At 27.8% G+C, this 18050-nt stretch overlaps 1 protein-coding gene across 3 annotated transcripts in view; it reads right to left on the bottom strand.

Moving 5' to 3' along the window:
• The window catches only part of LOC142320974 (neurotrimin-like), a 615054-nt gene that overhangs the window by 455330 nt on the left and 141674 nt on the right, over window positions 1–18050 (bottom strand). The gene's annotated exons all lie outside the window — the stretch shown is intronic.

Raw genomic sequence — 18050 nt, 5'->3', positions numbered from 1 at the left:
ATTAAGTAATAACTGCACACATCATGACTATACACAGTTGTTGGATGATAAATTTTACTCTGTCAATCAAATATTAATAACCGTGATCTGTTAGGTAGAGAGTGTATCTGATGCATGCAAAAGTTAGCCTTCAACCTACTAATAAAACCTAGTTAGAATTTTGAAAATCAGAAGATTTTTGGCAAAAATATTATAAGGGTATCCCATTGCACGTTCCAAAACAGCGCCCTAGGGGTACCCCGTTTGTTACCAGTTAATGGTGATGATTGGTCTAGCTTCGCATGAGGTGCTCGTATCATCCTACCACTCTTAACCTCACATGCATTCCCCACGGGAAGCCTATTATTATTAAAAAAATTGTTTAAATATATTTAATTTTATTTTATTCCATTTAACATCAATTCAATTCTATTATTTCTGTAAAATTATTTATTCATTCGATTGATTTGAATAATTCAGTTCAAACCCAGCTGTCACAGTGATAGAGGCTCACACAATTCTCCACTACTACGTACATATATATATATACTCGTGTATAAATAAACTTAAATAAACTACTTAAATGTAGTTTATTTAAGTTTATTTTTCTCTTGATTGGAGAGAATTAAATATAATAACAAGACATATTTTCTTTAAAAATATTAACTTTATTAATATCGTGGGTTAACCAATACGTTCTGTTACATACACAAAGTACGTTCTCTTACTGTATGTACTTTGTGTATGTAAGAAAATTTTGTATAATGTGTGTATGAATGTGTATTGTCAACTGAAGAAGCTTAGATAATTCTAAGTGAAACGTAGTGTATTTAATTTATAAGGTTGTATAGTTGATTAGTTAATCCAAGAAATTAATAAAGATAATATTGCTAAGTAAAATATGTCTTGTTATTATATATGTATACATTAACACATATTTATATAACCTATGACACTCCTAACTTAAGGATTCAAACGCGGCGTCATACATCTAAATCGGTTTGGCCGTTGAGCTATTACGGTGGAACAAAAATACATATAAACATATGTACATCCTAAATACATTACACTCCTTTTTTGGCAGTTGTGTAAAGAGTAATGAATGATTTTTTTAAAAAAAGAAAGTAAAAATCAATGCAAAATATTCTCTATTTTTTTCCAAAATTCACTCATTTACCATAATGTGTATTGTTACGCAGTGCAACTTCATTTAGCTACTGTATGCTATAGCTATAATACCCGTGAAAATCCGGAATTATACAGACTTTGCTCCGTAAATAGTCAATTACTCGCTAGACTGACTTACGTAATCAAATAATCAATGATTATGTACACATCGAGTTTGTTTAATTCTAATCTCAGGAAGATTAATATTTATACATTACTGTAAAGTCGTGATTATCTGAGACTCTAGATTATCATTATTTCTGTATTAGAATCGTAAAATTACCGTCAATACAACTAACTCATAGTTACATGAGAGGATATGACATCTAACAGTTTTTCAATCACGATATTTTATAAAGTCTATATAGTGTTGTTATTAAAAAAAAAAAAAAAAAAAAAAAAAAAAAAAAACTGGAAGATTGCAACAAAAAAAACTGAAAATATTTTTCATCAAAACTATTTTTTGGGTTTTTTTTGTAGGAAAATGAGGTAATAAAATGTATTTTTAAATTTGGTATTTAAGAATTTTGTATTTTTGTTTATTCTGTATATATTTATCCTGTACTTGTGCGTGATGTAAATATAGCCAAGTAGTGTATATTTTTGATTATTAAAATATGTGACAGTGTATCAAATAAATAATAAAATCAATGTACCTTGAGACCTACATTTGAAATATTTATAGGCCGTAAGCAAGTAATGAATACAATAAATAAGTTTTAATAAATGCTCAATAAAGTTTGATATGATTGATTTGGTTGATATATTACAACGTAATAAAGCATAAAAATAATGTATATAAAATTAATAGAGATTTAGTAAATTAATTTTTGGATATTCAATTTATAATATAAGTACTGATAACAACATAGCTGTTTCAGTACAGGTAAAGCCTAGAGTTCAGCTATCTGCCTTGTGTAGTCAAAGGCCTATTAGCCTTGGTGTAGTAACACTAATTTAACTGCAACTATCAAAGAATTGTTATAAGATGAAATCGATCTCATTCTGTTCAGATTGGTTTCAGAAGATATCGTTTACGTTTCATCAATCGTAATTTCTTTTTAATATAATTTTCCCCCAAACATTCTGTAAAATGTACCACAGTGGATTTGTTACATTTATGGAAATCAGTTTTTAATCGTTGAGACATTTTTGAGTGTTGAAGGTACACTAAGGTACCCTTAGTAGACAATTACAGGTTTACAAGTATGTCTGTTTTAATATAGGTTAAGCATTCTTTACATAACTTCGTTAATTTTTGTAGAACAAAATCCGATCTAGAGCGTTAATTTCAGAAAGAATCGTATTGCATTCAAATTTCTAAAATTGAGGAATTTTAATATTATTTCATAACCAGTTATTCACAAATTAGTTTAAATTTCTGTTTTAAAATTATAATAAATACTTTTTTTTGAGTATTTCAGGCTAAACCGGTTACGTACAATATACAATTTAAAAATATATAGGCGAAACCGTTTTTACGGAATATATTTGAAGTAAAAAATAATAGTTATTGATATATATATATATATATATATATATATTTACATAAAACCTAACCAAAATCTAAAAATAACGTAACACCACCCACGAAGATCTATCAGTATTTTATTTAAATTAAATTTACTTCAAATTACACTAACAGTTTAAAGCCAAATTTAGAGATCATTTGAGGATGACCTATCCCAATTTTTCGTTTTTTTTTGGGTTTTTTTTTTAGGTGGATAAACTGTAGAGCATACTTTCTTAAATACTCCTGTGTGTGTATATATAATATTCATAGTTATTAGTTTAATTTATGTATATCATTAAAAATAAACGAGTGTATATTTTTAATGATATTCGTGTACTGCTGGAATTACATCGTTGGTATCTTTCACAACAGAATTATTATTTTCAACTTTTATGCATAAACACATTAGTAAAATCCTGTGGTTGTAAAATGTTTAAAATATCTTTTGCTTTAGTTAAAAAAAAAATTCTGCCATAACCGTGACGGTAAACTGAATAGTTAAGTTTATTGACAACATAATTTATAAAAAAATAGTGATTTACATACTTCCTTAAATTATATTAAAATTTTAAAAAGTATTTTATATGAGTAGATTATAATTAAAGTTTATAAATACGAAGTATAACACTAAACCATTCTTTCTCAAAGTGGGCGATAACGTCCCCTTGTGGTCGCCGGAGGGCTTCAGGGGGGGGGCAGCAGAAGGCCCACAGAAAATCGGGGCCGTCTAGGAAGGCGAAGACTGATTAAAATAAAAAAAGGCAAAATTATGTTTTCCTGATATTTCAAACAAAAATTAAATATCTACTACACTAGTACAAAAAATTAAACAGATGTATATTTTATGTAAAAAACAAAAAAAAATGGTTGTATTCAAACTATTTTTACTTTGCAATCTTTTACTTTTGCAGAGAGACGATTAAAATATTAAAGCTAGAATACTCTACTTTTTGACGGTATACTTCAGGTTTCAAAAATCTCAAATTAAAAAAAAATCAATGACAAGAAGAGTTTTTAATATTTGAGAGTTTTCTTCGTGTTTGATCGAGCATGGGGGAAACGAAATTTTTCCAGTAAACTGCATTAAAATCGTTTAAAAGCTTAAGACTTTTACTTTAATTTCTTCTTTTTTTTATGTCTCCCTACGATTTTTCTGGACCGAAATATTCAACTTTAAAGCGAAAAGACCAATATTTTAAAGAGAAAGCAATTTTAATAAAAATACTTCCAAATACGATTAAATATTGGTTTTAATTGCTCTCATTTAAAATGAAAGTTTCAACTCAGAAACGTGCCACGTTTAAAAACAATCATTGCAAATGCTGTTTTTAAAAGCGCATCTTAAAAACAGCAATTGAAATATATTATTTTTAACAGATAGTAGGTTTAAAAATTTCGGGGGTGCTAAAAAAATTTTTGATTTTCAGTGTGGACGGTGGGAAAAATTTTGAGAATCAATGCACTAAACCTACATACAAAATTTACGCAGAAAACGTTGTAGACATCTTTCACAGATTACAATTAAATGTGATAACGTTGAAGTATCGAAAAAAAACTGCACATTACCTTTCATTAATTTATTTACAAATCTTTATGTTAATCTGGTAAAGCAAAACATTACATATCACTTTAGTTTACTATGAAACCTAAGTATTTTATCGTAAAGTATAAACGAATTCAATAAATCATTGAAATACGAGTATATAATTCATACAAGTGGTTATAATTTGTCACTAGTTATATGAAAACATATCTAGATTGATTGTTATTTCCTAACTCGTAATACTTTGTATATAGTTAGTTACTAATTCTAAGTAATCAATCAAATGATGTATACATTATTAACTGTATATTGTTATATTAATCTTTATATACGATGACATAAGCTAAGAGGTGATAATTTGGGAATGAAGATTATAATTAATTCTTTTTTCAGCAATATTTTTTTTGTTGTAATTATCAAATTATTTATTTATAAATACAGAACAATTAATTTACACTACCAATTTTAATTCTTAGGTTATTTTATTAGTTGTTCCCACTCATCCGAAGATTGGAAAGAAGTTGAAAACTATATAGCATTTTATACTAATTTACAAGGGTTTCGGATAGTTTCAATATTTATGGTAATGGAAGTTTTCCACTTGATCACAAATTAAATTACTTTTCTTTCCAAGTTTTAATTTTTTTCAACGTATGAAACATCCAAATAATTAAATTTTTAATCTTTATAGATATCCAGTATTAATAGATATTTTGATTTTTTAAATATAATGATATTGTTTAAATGACAAGCTATTTATACTCAATGTTATATATATATGTAATACCCATACTTTAGATTTCCGTCATAATATTCCTTATATGTGAATGTGTATTGGCACCTCTATTTTTCCTTGTATCTTCGCAAGTTTGGTGTGTAATATAAAATTATAATACTGTAACTTATTTATTAGGGGATTTATATATATTTCTATAATGTACTACTAACTTTAAATAAAGTATTTGTGGTAGCTAAACAAAAAATCCAAACTTGTCTGATTTTAAAAAGAACAATTTCACAAAACCATTAAAATCATTAGACCAATCAATAATTTTTTCCTAAAAATTGGAAAAGTATAGTGTGTGACGAAGATTACATTCTAAACCGGTTAAGTGAATACTTGAGGATAATTAAAAAAAAAATTGATATGAAAAACGAAAACTTTCTTATTTGATCGAAACATAGATTAATGAAACCCAAACAATCGCAAATCTTCGTTTAATAGAACAAAATATCAACCAAGCAGGCATTATTAAAATGGTTTCACTACTAGATTAAAATATGGTCTCAAATAAAATATGGTGCAATGGCAGACAGATGGCTCATCTTTGTTATAAAAAAAATTGTTATAGCTGAATGCAGTTTTGTTCATAAGTTTTTCGTTTATGTATAATAAAAAAATTTGGAGTAGTATAAAAAATTAAAGTTTGTAATATTAAAATAATTAATTCGTAATAAGCGATTAGTTCTAGTATCGGTAGAATTTTATCAAATAGGAGAACAAAAAATTTGTAACGAAAAATTAACATGATAAATAAAAATGAAGGTATCATTATAATAAAATTATTAAAAAAACTGATGTGGACACCACATGACTTCCTTGTACGCCTATTAAATTGCATCTATATTTTGCTGCACTTCATTTAAATTTATTTCATTTGAAATTGAGATGCGTTCCTCTAATTCTTTAATAATATGGTCAGTTAAACAATTGCTGAAATATTATTTTTTATTAACATCAAATATTTATACAATTATAAATTCAAAAATCTTACATTAAATATTAGGATAGAGTAAAAGTCCCTATATTACTCGTATTATTATATCAGAAAATGTTTAAAAAAGAATAAAGAGGAACACAAGGTTGCAAAGAAAAAAAATAATAAACAGGAAGAAAATGTTGCAAACTAAGAAAGAATAAAAACATTAAAAGAAGATGATAAATATAAAGAGGAAGAAAATTTTAATTTCAAAGAAAGAATAAAAATATTAAGAGACGATGATAAATATAAAGAGGATGAAAACGTTAAGACTAAGCAAAGAATAAAAAGATTAAGAGAGAATGATGAATATAAAGAGAGAAAATTTGAAAACTAGAGAACGTGTACACAAATCTAAATCAGAAGAATTATTCCAAACCAAAGAGTGATTAATGATTGGCAACAAAAAATAAATAAACGAAATGTTGATCACCTCCCCGTCATAGGGATAATATTGTCCGACAATATCAGAGGATTAATGAACTAAAAGATAATTTTTTGCAATTTATTAAAGATAGGGCATGTGCGCCTCAGTGTATATGTTGCTTTTTGACGGTCTGTTTTTCAGTCACTCTGTAGTTAATTTTAATATAGATAAAATTAAACTAGAAAAACCAAAAATAATACGATTCTAAATTATATTTTTCAATTAGTATTAAATAATCAGATGTTTCACCAAATCTGTTGCAAATACACATATGTAATAATGCCTATTAAACTATATATAAACATTTTTAAAAGTACATAAAATTTAATTTCACTAATAACTTCTGATATCTTTCATATATTTTTTTTTAATTGTAATTATTGAATTGCCTTTCCTTGATTTTGCCTTCCTCTTGTAAGATCCAAATATTTCATTAATTAAAACTCTATTTGACTATAACTTTGGAACCAATGAAAATAGGTACCATTTATGATATATCGTTGAAAAGTAATCAGTGAGGGCTTATTACTGCAGTTGAAGTCCAAAATCCAATTTTTTTTTGTTGATTTTGGGCTTTTTTGGACACTTTTGGTTCATTCGAATGTAATCAAAAGGGGAGGTGTACAACTAGATGTTACAGCAGTCCTAAATCCAAAATTTCAATATCCTACGGCTAATCGTTTTTGAGTTATACGAGATACATACGTACGTACAGACGTCACGCCGTAACTAGTCAAAATGGATTCAGGGATGGTCAAAATGGATATATCCGTTGAAATCTGAAAACCGAAATTTTTCGCGATCACAGTACTTTACTTCGAACAAGGAAGTAATAATTACATTTTTATTTAAAAATATTTTCGTACAGTAAATTTTGACAAAGGTCAAAATACAAAAAACATACAAAAACGACGCAAACATACAAAAACGTAGTAAACATATTATTGAGATTTGAATACTTCATTTTCATTATTGATTGCAAGCTACACATATAATCCAGTGGTTTCTGTAAGTCTGTTACTTTTTCACGCTAAACCTAGTTAACTGATTAAGGATGCTTTCTTTATCAGTCACTATACTTTTCCAGTTTTTTGGAAAAGTTTATTAATTGGTCTAATGATTATAATGGTTTTGTAAAATTTACTTTTTTAAATAAGGCAAATTTGGATTTTTTGATCAGCTTCAGCAGATACTTTATTTCAAGTCTTCTTAAAAAGAGAAAAAAGTATTATGTAAATAATAAAAAAAACTGAAAAATAAAAGTAAAATTAATTAAAATATAATTGTAATATTAACAACATCATACAAATATTTGATGGCAAATAAATTACGCTTGTGATTAGAAGAAAAATGAAAGTTAAACTATAAAACCAAGCATAATAAAATATTATATAATGAGCAATAAAAACGTAATAATGCGTTTTATACTCTAGTCCGGATGGTAGTGTTCTGCACGTATTGCGCTAACTCTTTGTTACTATTCGCTGCTGTTTGCCGAATCAATTAGAATAAATTTCGTGATGCCACTCTACTTATATCAAGATAAAGATAACCCTATTTCCCTGGTACTGGTCTGTGACCGCGTAAGGCAGATAAGTTTTGAGGATTTTTTTTGTTTCGAGTTGGAAATTCACATAGATACCATATAAGTTGTCTTTGCTTCAGATTCTTGTCAATTAGATTAATTTCCGCGCAAGACTACGACATGCTTCATATTTAGCGATACAATTCTGAGTGATCTCCAAAATTAATAACATATAAACTTAGGCCCTTTCTAGCTAGAAACGTTCGCATACAATAAAAGATTAAAGGATTGAAACTATATGTTGGTCACATGAATAGTTCTCAGATTTTTTTGCTATAGCTTTTATAAGACTGCTTTAAGACGTCAGTATCAAACTTCGTCACGTTAAATGCCGGTAATGTTGAGAGAAATTCCATGTATTAATTACTACGTCTTGGTTAATGAATTTTTTAGTGTTTTTATAGAGCTTACCTTTCATTTTATGTATCACTCATACGCGTCCATCTGAACTTCTATAATAGATATTTATCTTATTAGAGTTATACAACTTCAATAGATTATATGTGCATCACGTTCTTTTTCATATATCCTGTTTCGAGTGTATTTATTCGTGTAAATATGCATAAAACAAAGAAGCACGTATTTGCAAGTATAAAACTTTATTGAGTGTAAGATTTTACGAGGATGAATACCGTTTAGCGATCAGGAAAGACATATCCTTTGAATATAAGGCATGTTGTTACAAATCACTAATAGTACATGGTTTTACTGGCTGCTACAAATCATAAATTATTTTTTTTAATATTTTCATAAAATTATAACTGCTCTTATTTTCCTACATAACATTGGCAATATTATAGTAATGTACCACTGGCAAAAAAACTGGACCGGTTACTAAATTATCGGTTTATAACTTACTAGTTTTCATGTCCTTTAAGTTTTATATTTTTAACTGTTCAATTTGTTTAGAAGTAAAAACACTCGCGACCGAAAATTTAAATCTGAAAAATAAAATCAGTATGTTTTATTATGTTTCTAAAAGCCAGCTTTGAGGTTATGATAAAACATTTCAAGATTTAATTTCGTTTCTGCTTTTATTCAGATGAAGAGACAAATAATTTTTATGTGTCAGTAACATCTTTTCTTGGGCACTCAAGCAAAATTTGAGTTATTGGAATTAATCCATTCCTTCAAAGTTAAAATATTTAGTGCCTTCTCAGAAAATCTCATGATTAGTTTTTTGCTTTTTCTCTTAGTTTGATAAAGGTTTTCTAATTTTTTGCTGATTCTTCCCAAATCAGCTGATCTGGAAGTCGAGAGTTCCAGCGTTCAAGTCCTTTCTTTTTCCTGTTTAGCCTCCGGTAACTACCGTTTAGATAATTCTTCAGAGGATGAATGAGGATGATATGTATGAGTCCAAGTCCTAGTAAAGTCAGTTATTTTTACACGGATTTGAATACTTGGATACCGGTGTTCTTTGGTGGTTGGGTTTCAATTAACCACACATCTCAGAAATGGTCGAACTAGACTGTACTAGACTACACTTCATTTACATTCACACATATCGTCTTCATTCATCATCTAAGTATTATCTGAACGGTAATTAATGGAGACTAAACAGGAAAAAGAAAGAAAGAAATCATTAGATAATAGTCTACTAGTTTTAAACCTTTCTCAGACACAGTAACTTTTTTTCATATCTGAAAGAAAAAAACGGAGGATTTTTTCAATGAAATTACGTATCCGAAAATATTATTGATCCAAAAAAAATGGTTTGAACCCAAACATAATTTAATTAGTAGTTACATAATGCGTAGTTGCCACTCTTTAGTTGGTTAATTTACCACTCAAGCCCACTCGTTTATTCAGCTAATCAATTTGTATGTATTACTTTTGTCACTTTGTGAAATGTTGAAAAGAAAATAAGTTAAAAAATAAGAACTTTGTAAATGGTTACGCAACTACGTTAATTTATTGTTAGCTAATGATGCGTGAACGTAACTCCCAATTCATGCAAACTACTGTTACTATTTGCTAACAAACAAAGCACCTTAACAAGTACACTCATTTCTGCAACTAATACTTCGTGATGAACCAAAAAATTGCAATATTTAGAAACTAATTTTAAATATTTGTAACGTTTACGATAAATATAAAGTTTAATTTTATAGTATTTACAAGTTAAAAAGATGCCATTTCAAGCCACAATGTGTATATGAAGATTTCTATATCATTCTCAGTATTATATTTATTATTGTTGAATACCTCTTTTAGGTGTTACGGAAAATTGATGAAGAAAGAAGGATTTGGAAAAATATAGTTAAAAGAAGAGACATACTTTTAGGCCACATATTAGGGTGTCCTGAAATAGTCACTTTAATATTGGAGGGACAGGTAGATGGGAAAAATTGTGTATGCAGGCAACGTTTGGAATATGTCATATAAATTGTTAGGGGTGTAGGATGTAGGGGGTATGCCGAAATGAAACGACTGCTACTAGATAGGGAAACTTGGAGAGCTGCATCAAGCAAGTCAAATGACTGAAGACAAAACAAAATATCTCTTTTAATAGGACAACATTGTTACTAAAATTTCTCTTATTCTTGAAGTTTGACTGACAAAAAAAGGAATACGATTACACATTTAAAACCGTTTATCATCTTTTCTTCAATTATTATTATTAATCATATCGTAAAATATTATGTAATTCAAGGTTTCAAGGAATTATGAAGCCAGTATGTAATATATACTGGCTTCTGAGAAAATAATGTGGACGTGTTAGTGTGCAAGTGTTGTGTGTTTGTTCGCGTGTGCATGAGTGTGTGTTTGTGCGTGCAAATTCATACGTTTGCTTTTAGGATTGAATCAATTAGAATTCAATCACAGATCCTTTTCTATTAAATTTAATTGTATAAATGATTGATCTATTCAGAGAGATATTTTGGCTTCAGGTAAGAGAAGCTTTACGCAGACAGGTATTTTGTGGTATTTGTATTACATTCGATAGCAAGTTACATGGCATTCTGATTATTACAGTAATTGAAGTTAAATTGATTATTAAATTTCGTAATTGCTTATCAAAGGGGCAGATTACTGCTTTCGACGGGATAGATATCAATTTTAACTTAATTAAAATAATTTTGATGATATAAAATAATAAGCTGAAACTGAATAAAAATTATACTTGAAAAACTTATCCATAATTCGCTACAGTAGCGAAATATAGCGTGGTGTTTTACACACGCGCATGCGTGCGCGTTGGTGTCACAGGCGTTCTTTTTTTTTTTTTAATTACATAAATATAATTAATATATGTTTGAATGAATATTTGGTAGATTTTTATAAAATTAGGTTGTATTTTAGTTATGCAAGTTCTAATGATATTGTCTTTGAAGAAAGAAATAAAACCTTTTTTTACAAATAGTAGGGTGATAATAAAAGACTAAGATTCACATTACCTACATTAAAAGTGGGTGAAATTAATCAAATATTTCCGGATTTTTCAACAAACCTTTTCCGCTACAGTTTTTCTCATAACAATCTAGCCACCATTAGCTGGTATTTTCATCGACAGAACTTCTTAATCTTCCTATTTATAGTGAAAGACATGCAAAATGTTTATTAAAATTACAGAAAAAATTTTAATTGCGAAAATGTTTTTTTCTTTTTACATTGTTTTATTTTGTTATATTTGTAAGCCACCTATTATTCAAGGTCCAATTTCAACCTCACTAGAGTATCAACATTTTTTTTTATTTCTGCACGTGAATGGCCATTTTTTAGAGTTCATCGGCTTTTGTAAGTATTATGGGTTGAAGCGCTTTAATCTGTTGATTGATTCTGTTAGTTCATTTTGCTAGCCGCTGGGTATGTTCTGGTGTTGGTGAGTGGGTGTAGTGAGGATATATATATATATAAAAAAGGGGGACGGGAATAAGTGTAGTGTGGTATAAAACAATATTCAGTGTTCAAAATCACTTTCGATTGTTTGTCATTGTCATGTCTATTGTATTTTGACTAAACTTGTTATTTATCAATATGATCAATAACAAACAATAATTTTTAACATTAAATCAAAATACCTGAACCGAAACCAGCATGCTTAATAGTCATAGTGAGACATCGGAGCCAAATTAAAGGCATTATTATTAATATATTTAAAAACATGTCTATTCTATTTTGACGGAACTTTTTATTTTTCAATACGACAAACAGAAAATACTCCTGGGTTTCAGCCGGGAATGTTAAGTTTTGAAATTGAGAATCACGCGACTAATCTTACTGGAGAATCAGTTCACGTATTAAGAAATTTATTGAGAAAAGAATGGTTAAAGACTGAACGTTCAGCACTCCATGCAAAGGGTTTTAAGGAATGAACAAAAATTAACATCAATAATTTCCTGAAATATCCGTCAAGGAAAACGATATGTAATTTCCACAAAGCCCATCATAGACTGCCTGCTTTAAGCAAATTAAGAATTTTGGAGCAGAGCATCCGAAATTAGAATTTAATTTCAACGGTGAAACATTGCGGATATTTTAAAGATCATGGGATTCAAATTGAAGATAACGGAAATACATTATGTACGCTTTAAACGAGTCTTATATCTAAAAAAAAAACTTGAATATAGGAGGTAAGGTAGGTTAATCATATTCTTTGATGAATCCTTCATTCATTCAATGCATGTAAAGATGGGTAAACTGATAAGATAAATCTATCAACGATTAGGAGAAGAGGGTTTTGAAAGTTATAAAGGCTAATAATAATAATAATAATATCCAACGGTGGTGAGGGAAAGAAGAAATAAAAATGAACATTTTTTTAAAAAGCAGCCAAAAGCAGGGAATTTTCTAAATGAGACTGGTATGAAAACTACAAAAAAATGGATTAAAACCCACTTGACGAGACATCTTCCTGGACATTCAATTTTGGTGATAAATGCTTCATAGCACGATAAAAAAGCATCCTTATCCAAATTCGAATAGTAAGCAAAATAATGGATTACATGACTAAAATATATTCCATGTTCTGAAACTATGTTCAAATCTAAACTTCATCAGTTGGTGAAAATGATCGAGTCACGGTATGAGGAACATTATTTCGAGCAGCTATTGGAACGAAAAAGTCATGAAATATTAAGACTCCCCTCCTTCCATCACGAGTTAATCTCAATGGAATTTAATTGGACAAAAAATAAAAGATGGCATCCCTGCACACAATATTACGAATGACATGAATAACAGAAAGAAATTGTTTGGAAGAAATTTAGAGATCTGGGTACCAAATTTTGGAAACGGTATTGTGATCACATTTTAAAAATAGAAAATAAGTATTACAAAGTGGCTTTGAGGACATGCAATCTGATAATAATTTCGACCGACGGCGAAGGTAGTGATGAAGAATTTTAATTGTCTGAAAGTGAATTATAAAAATCTCATTAAATGGATGGAATTGACCAACTTTAATAAATTATTTATGGATCTAGATTTTAGATTTTTTTATATACTTTTAATATATATAACTGAAAATGTATATATGTAGACTAAATATATATATTTTTTTTATAAAATAGACTTTAATTAAATTTTATATAAATTTAGATAAATTAATAAAACTAAAATAAAAAAAAAAAATTAAATAAAATAGAGTAAAAAACTTAAGATATAAAATTAAAAAAACAAAATATATCAAGAACTTATCGGAAAACAGGCTTCTCCTGCCTGCAAAAAATACACGAACCATATACTCAGCCTTGCGCATATGTGTTTCGCTATCTAAAGATGCAACATATAGTTTTTCACCCGCGTCTAAAATACACCTTCCAACCTAATCAAAAATTACGTTTACTAAAATTACGCTTAGTCTTACGAATTAAGATAAAATAATTATTTCTTGTTTTATTTTTTTGTTCATTATTTTAATAGTTTTTTGTTTACTTTTCCAGATAAATTTTACGTTTACGTATTTTGTTTTTGTGGTAATCTTTTCGTCGGACAGTTATCTTACCGATTTAGTGGCACTTTTTTCCAGTTTTTTACGACATTTAAAAAAAAAAATTAAAACCAAAATTAATTAAAGAAAATTTGATGTGGACACCAAAATGACTACTTTGTACGTCTGTTAATTACATATACACATTTTATTTAAATGAAAAGTACATACAATTTTATTTCATTAATAACTTCTGTTATTTTTTCTTTTCTTTTTTTGTTATTCAATTATTGTAAAACTTTTTTACAATCAGAGGTTAATAAATATTAAAAAATCAATATTTTTAATTTAAAAAAAATTAAAAACAAAAGGTGATGAAGTCGGATTTGAACAGATGTGACTTCCTCTTGTAAGATCCAAATATTTCATTAGTTAAAATTTTATTTGACTATAACTATGGAACCATTGAAAATAAGTACCACTTATGATATTTCGTTGAAAAACTCGCAATGAGGGATTATTACTGCAGTAAAGAAAAAGTCCAAATGTAAATTCTTTGGATTTTGGGCTTTTTTGGAAACTTTTGGTCCAGTCGATTGTAATCAAAGGGGAGTTGCCCCTTACAGTCCTTAATCAAAAATTTCACCATCCTACGGCTAATCGTTTTTGAGTTATGTGAAATACATATGCACATATGTACATACGTACAGACAACCGACATTTTTCGCGATCACAATACTTCCTTTACTTCGTACAAGGAACTAAAAATTTAACCTTTAAAATTTATTAAAATGTAAAATATATTTTTTATATTTTGTTACTATCGTACAACTGATGAGTAGAATTACAATTTAAATGTGTTACTATTAACCACTTTTAGTTTGTGTTTTAATTTTCTATATAAATATTTTAACTAATTTTAAGAAATGTAGAGATCGTAATAACAGTAATGGTTTTATCTATTTGAATGAGATATTTTTTAATTTGTTTTTTATGTGATGACAATATTTTATAAACAATAAACAACAGTGTTAGATTTATATTTATCATATGCAATTCTATATTATTTATAGCTTTTTAAAATTAATTATTTTATTAAGCCAATATATGTTCATTTCTCTATGAACATGCTATTTCCGATACTACATCGTTTTTTTTTTCTTTTACTTATAAGTGGTTTTGATAGTATTTTTATTCTGCATTGAAATACACTTTTTTATATACCTTACGAAATAAATTTCTTAAATATATTATGAAATTATTTTGTTTATAGCAAACTAATCTGTTTACCTTATGTTTTATCAGCTTATTTTTAATTCTTTTCCATTATATTAATTTATTTGTTGTTACTGTTCTTTTTCTTTTTATTCATATCGTTCTCGTTTTAATTAATTTTTATTTTCATGTCTGTAAGTATTAATTTTTCAATATTTTGAACAAAAATATCTGAATTACGCATGATTGCATGACTTTTAATAGTCGCAGTAGTATGGATTTATTGTACCGGTTTTAATCCATTTTCGAAAAAAGTATTTTCTATTGTTTTGTGATTCTCAATTAGTTTGTATTTAAAAAAAAATCCTTTTCGGCTCGCCGGAAGGCGGAGGTAGATTTCACCGTTACTGAGTAGGGGATAAGAAAGATTTCCACCTTAAAGTTAAGAAAAACTTCAAATTTACACAATACGACAATGGTTACATGTGAAAAAAAGGTTTAACACATGTTTAACATACGACAAGCCCCATTTTCTTACAATTCCAGCAACATTTTGGTCATCCTTTGCCGTAAGGGTTGGTCACATTAAAAATTGTTTTAGACAAAAGTTTATGGTTATGTTTAGAGGACTAACTACCACCGTAAACCGATTCGATACTGTGCCTATTAAGGGAGGTATGATTTTTTTTTGGCTTTAAAACCCCATTTTTCCACCCCCTGGGTCAATGGTTGGTGGTATCAAAAAACTTTACTGAATGAGTTTTAGGCCCTTATCCAAAGAATACTAGGAACTTTAAATGAATTCGGTATTTTTCTTAGTAAGAAAGCTATTGCATATTTTGTTTTTTCGAAAATGCTCACCATTTCCAACCCCAAGGTCCGATTTTACCCATTAACAAATTTGACCGAGATTTTGGATCATTATATTTTATGTATCAATTTGAAAGTGATTGGCGTAAAGTTACGGCAGTTATCGTCTCCACAAAAAGTGAAATATATATATAACTGTATATATATATATAAACTTTTGAACTGACAGTGGTTTTGGGATCTGCGGGATATGATACGCGAAGGTATGTAGAATTTTCCGGAAGTCGAATCATGGTACCCATTACAGTAGGTAGCTTTCTTATGAAATCTATCTAACATTTATCGTTCTTTCTTCTACTAAAGCAATGTGAAAAAGTAAATCTGGTGATATGACTTACTTCATATTTATTAATGATGATTTATGTATAGGGTTATAATCATTTTTAAATTCATTCTAATAATATTCGGCATAAATTTTATCAACATTTCTTTTTTTTTTGATACACCACTAGGAAAACATCTGTAATATATAATTACTATAAACTAATATAATTCATAAATATATAAACATACATTGTAAGTATTTAAGTGCATTATAATATTCCTGATATTTATATTTATTTGTCGTTATAAATTTTTCGAAGAATTATTTTATTTAAATTTTAAGATTACATAAAACATATTAATCCGTAGTATTACTTTGTTTTGTGTTAAGCTTATTTAAATATCACATGAATTGATGTTTAATGTTATAGAGGAACTAACTTTTAAAGGTAATTGTAACTTTTTAAAGGTAATCTTGTCCTACGTTATTTTAAACTTCCTACGTTATTACTTCCTATGTTATTTTGAACATCTGTCCAAAATAACTCAATTTCACACTTTTAAAATTCCTAGGAGTGCACAATTTCTAACAGAAATGGCTAGAAAGCCTTTTATTTTTAATACTTTTTGGTAAAATGTCAATTCTGTCACTATAGTTGAAAGCCTGAGTATCAGCCAATTGTGTTCTGTTGGGATAAGAAATAAGGATGAAGAGTTTTATGATTAATGACTTAGAAGGCAGTCATCATTTAAACGTTTTATGTGCTGTCTGACTGTTTTATGCTATTAAATCTCATTTATTAACATGCTTCAGTTCTGTATACAGTGAGTGGTATTTCTACTTACACTTGACAAAATTTTAATTTTAAAAGAGACAATACCTTTACAGTATGGTTTTTTTTTCGGGAAATTTAGCTAGAATAGTTATATTAAAGGGAAAAGTATGGTGATCATCTCAAAATCCGAGTACCAAGTTTTTTGAAAATCTTTATGTTATATGTTCCAAATTTGTTCATGGGCCACTTTTGATTTTCTTCAAAGGCACTTTTAAGAAAACTTTATCAAATAAAATTTGTTACTTACAGCTCATACATAAATAATCCAAAAATCAACCACGACCTGTATGTTTTTGTCATTTTTCTCTAACTCTCTTCGGTTAAAACACATTTTAAAAATGTTTAAAGTTTATACTTACTTCTAAAATATAAATCTACTAAGATATTTCTACAATTTTTTTTTTAAATTATTGATTCTGGACCTAAAATGCAGAAAAGATTTTGAATATATTCTTTCTTATTTTAGTCATTATTGAAGAGGTTATTAGATTTAGAGAAAACTTTACTTAAGCAAAATTTGTTAAAATTAACCTATAAATAAATATATTTAGAAAAAGGTTTCTTAAAATTTATTTCCTAACTCTAAAAATGTGTATATTTAAAAAATTTTAATTATAGCCGGGAAAGTCATGCAATACTTTGCCAGCCTATTTTTTTGGCAAACATTTGGATTGCGGTTACAAATTAAAATGTTATATGTTATTTTCTAATACTGGATACTTTATATATACTCATGGGTGTGTATATATATATATAAAAATAGTTTGTATCATATTGTGAAATGATGCATGATATATATACTATATATTTGTTTACATCAAAAAGATTCTTCATTAAATGCAACTTTTTTTATAGTAAAGTTTCTTCTAAGTTAGTTGAGATTTTTTGCTTCTAATTGTAGTTATGCTTTTTGCAACACTTTCAAATACTTTCTGTTAATATATAAATTATTAGAGGTATTTTTCTTTATTCTGTGGCCTTTCAAAAACCTTTTCTTAAAGAATAAGAAGATAATAATA

The sequence above is a fragment of the Lycorma delicatula genome, chromosome 3 (genome assembly GCF_047948215.1).
Source record: "Lycorma delicatula isolate Av1 chromosome 3, ASM4794821v1, whole genome shotgun sequence".
Taxonomy (NCBI): domain Eukaryota; kingdom Metazoa; phylum Arthropoda; class Insecta; order Hemiptera; family Fulgoridae; genus Lycorma; species Lycorma delicatula.
This window is presented reverse-complemented; position numbering and strand designations above follow the sequence as displayed.